The following is a 4,037-nucleotide window of genomic DNA, read 5'->3' as shown; positions in this document are numbered from 1 at the left end:
CTGCTGGCCAAGGGCTGTGCGCGGCCGGCCTCTCTATGGGACGACCAAGGGGCGGCGGCGCGTTTGAGGGCCATAAAGCCATAGGGTTGCAGCGCCATGCACGGCCCATCTGAATGCAACTCAATGCCGGCCTGTCACCGCCACCACGTGCCGCCCTGTTTACGTAAACACAGGCAATAAGCAGATCGTAAAGGGCACCCAATGGCAGCGCCATTGGCCATGGGACCCGCCAGGACCCGGGCGGCTGGGCTTTGATCTCCCGGCGGCGGCAGGTGACCCGGCCCGGCGCGGCCCCGTGGCGGTGACGGTGACACTGCAGCAGGTATCGCCGCCACGCCTCCGTCGCAAAAGGTCATCGGTCAAGGGTGACGGGTGGGCTGGGCGGGCGGCCTGGACGGTGACCCTGTCCTTTTTATGCTCAGCGGTCGTTGTCGGTGACTGACCCCACCCCCGCGTCGTTATCGAAGACCCTACAATTTTTACTATGCCGTCGTGTCCTCATTTTTAGACCACTGCGGGGAAAAACCGCGTTGTCGCCACTGTAATTCTGTTCTTTTCTTTTTATTTCTGCTGTGTATCTTACCTCTATGTCGCGAAGTGTCGCGCAGGTGTCCGGCCTGCACGTCAAGTGTCCTCGTGGAGGTGTGGGGGGACAAAAATAATCTGCAGTGATATCGAATGGGATGAGAAGAGGATTCCACTTTTGTGTGTGTCATTGCGTGTCACCGTATCATGAAGAGGCGGCCCGGCCCGACCCTCGCAATCCAACCCCCGCTGGCCCCGGCTTGTCGTTCCCTTTGTCCCGTCCTTGTCCCGCCGTGTCCCTTGCCGCCCCATCGGGGACCCAGTGGGGACCCGGTGGGGACCCATTACCCGGGCATGATGCTCGGCATGATGTGAGCCACTAAGGCTTTTAGTCGGCTGTGAAAAGCCATCTCCCGGCGCGCAGGGAGGTCCGCAGGTTGATATAGAGGCGACGGTCGGCCCGGGTTATCCTCCTTGAGCAGCAGCGTCGTCTGCTCTCGCCGTTTTGATGAATTTTGAATCGCTCAATGCGGCTCCGCCTCACGTCTCCCTCATTGGATTTCATTTTTTCCTGTCTTTCTGAATTTTTCATAGTGCCGCAACAGACTGGCTTCCTTGCCGTATCGCCGCCGCCCCCACACCGCGACACTTTTCTCGAATGGTATTTATTTTTTTGTGTTTTATGGAGGCGCCGCTGTGTACCTGGCGGACACCTTGTCATCCGGGTCATCGCCCGCCCCCGCCCCCTGCGCTCTGTGCCTGCTGGCGCATTTATTCTTCTGTCGGCGCAACATGACAAATCCAGAGCCGATCTGGACCTGCTGGCCGTGATTGTCACACGGACGCTTCGGGGCAAAGAGCAGCAGTCTCCCAAAGTTTAATCGGCGAAGGCGGAGCCCCACCGAAGAGGGGTCGTCTGTCTCCCCTCGCAGATAGCTCTACCTGATCGCCGTTCGCAGCATGCCTTTTCGCGAGCAAAAATTTTTGTCAAAAAATTTACGATCACATAAGGCTGTTCTTTTCCGTCGCACCGTCATGGTTTATGCGTGCAGCGAGGGATCCACTGACGATTGAGGATGAAATTGAAAGAGGAATCGAAAGAAATAGAAATAAAAAGGAAGGGGGTGTGGGTGCCGTACTGTGCCGCGTCTCGTCTGTGTCACACTGTCACACGGCCGATCCGTGATACTCGTTCGTGACCGTATAGTGCACCGGCACGGACAACTTGACAGGCGTCACGCAGAGACAGCGCGCGGGACAGGCGGGGGGACGTCAAATGTCAGTCGTCGCACACACACACACTCACAGGGGGTGAGGCCGTGACAGCGCTGTGTGTGTGTGTTCAGTCTTTGCGGTCGGCCTCTGCTGCTTTTCCTGTTCGTCTTGTCGCGTCGATTACCCGGGTGGGCGCCACACGTTATGCGATACGCTGCGTTTGGTCCGCCGACGCCGCCGACGCCACAGCAGCTTTTTGCGGAATTGCGGTGTGGCTGTGAGTGTGTGCGCGCGTTGACGTCCAACCCCTACTGTTACGCTTCCCCCTTTCCCCTCCCGCTGCAGCCGCGCGCGTGTTTTGGCAGACCGCGAAATCTCTTGACGACATTACCATATTGTACTTAACACGCTCGCGCTCCGCTCTTGCAATGCGCGCGCGGGGGTTGCATTCCCGCTCGGAAGTGGAGAGGGAGGGGCGGAAGTAATGCGACAAAAGCGTCGTGATCGCTGATGGGGAGGGGGAGAGACGACGCCCCTGGCCGGAGATGGAGATGAGTCGATCATGAATCGATTTGAGCCTCGTTGCGTTATGAGGGGAGGGGGATGAGACTTTGTTACCACTCGCAGATGTCTCGCGCCAGGTGGCTGTCACGTGGTGTGCTACAGCCCCAATAAAATAAAAGAATGCATCTGGCTGAGTGCTAAAAGGGTCTGGCGGGGTGATGACCAGGCTCCCGCCCCGATGACTGGGCGGGCCTGGCGCGTTGTTTTCGCACGACCTGGCCGGGCAGGAGGGCTGCGCCCGGGCTGCGCAGGCTGCGCCGCACCTGGACTCAAGTGACGCCACGGTAGCCATCTATCTCTCTTTCTCTCGCTTCCTTCTTGTCCGTGGCGTCCGATTTTCCGCGAGAGCCGCACGGCGGTGTGGCCACCACCGGGGCAGGGCCCGGCCCAGCCCGGCCCCACCTGGGCTGCCGGGCGCGGCGCGGCGCGACCGTATTGGGGACCGGGCCGGGCCGGAGAGGGACCACCCACCGAGGCCCTTCGAGTGCGGATTGCTCGTCACTCGACGGCAGCGCCACAGCGCGGCACCGGCGGCTCCCGGCCCGGACTATCCTGGTGGGTCACGCTAGTCGTCACATTTGTGTCTCCAGGTTTGCAAACAATGAAAGCCCTTCTCTTATCATTCTGGACGATTTTCTCCCAAATGAATGAGAAATTTAGTAAGGTTCTATACACGTCCTTCAATGGTTTTTTCGCACTTGAAGGACCTCTTACCTTACCTTAGAAAGGTATGAATTAAAGCAACTTGGGCCTTTCATTCACCCACGGTGGTGCATTCACCCCTTATATGCACAATGCAATTTGCTCTTGTATCGGCAAATTCCTGCCCGTCCCCTGATCGCCCTCCGCCCCCGAGTGAGGGCGCAACGATGGTCGCCCGCCCGGCGGCGGTGGTATGATCTCGGCGCGCCCGAAGGTGCTTAATTCTGGTTTGTGTGAGATCCGGGAACTAATCATGGTTTCTGTGACAAAGGCGGCGGCGGCGGGCGCGGCCCCGGGACAGTGGGGGAGGGGGCGAAAGGTAATCAAGGTCTGAGTGAGGACGCGCTGAGTCACCGCGGCCGGCCGGCCCGAGCGCAGCGGGCGCAGCTGGGCCCAACGGGGAGGTGACAAAGGACGTCCCGGACCAGCCATGTCATCAATCCCGTCGCGGTCAAGTCGGCGGCGGTGCGGCGGCGGCGGCGGCGCGGGCCGGCCGACCACATGAGGGGGGGCTCGCGACACTAACGAACCGCCTCTCTCTGTCTCTCTCGCGCGCAATCTCGAGTGCTGTTGTTGTTGCTTCCTCGAGTCGTGCATATATACCCCCCTCCGCTCACTAAGGCCTTCCGCACTGCCGCGGGCAGTGTGTGTGTGTGTGTGTGTGTGTGTGTGTGTGTCTGTGTCTGTGTCTGTGTCTTACACCCCCCTGCGGGTGGATTCCAGCCGACAATTAGGCCGCGGCGCGGTGGTTTTGGGTCCTGGCCTTGCGTGGCTGCGACAGTCATTACCCCCGCGGGGGCCCCCAGGGCCGGGCCGGCACCGGGGCGCGCGGGGCGTCACTCACGACGGAATGTACTCCGCTTTCTTTCACCGCCGTGTCAACTTCTCCTCGTTCCTTCGCCCCGTCCTTCTTGATCGCGATGACAAATGAGGAGGCGGCAGCAGCAGCAGCGGCACCACCACCGGGAGGAGTTTCCCCATACCAGGTGCATTAGTCAGCGCGCGCTGCAGCCACTTTTGGTCGTAAAGGG

The sequence above is a fragment of the Frankliniella occidentalis genome, unplaced genomic scaffold, assembly GCF_000697945.3.
Source record: "Frankliniella occidentalis isolate FOCC.00 unplaced genomic scaffold, Focc_3.1 Scaffold140, whole genome shotgun sequence".
In the NCBI taxonomy this organism is placed as follows: domain Eukaryota; kingdom Metazoa; phylum Arthropoda; class Insecta; order Thysanoptera; family Thripidae; genus Frankliniella; species Frankliniella occidentalis.
Note: the sequence above shows the minus strand (reverse complement) of the source record.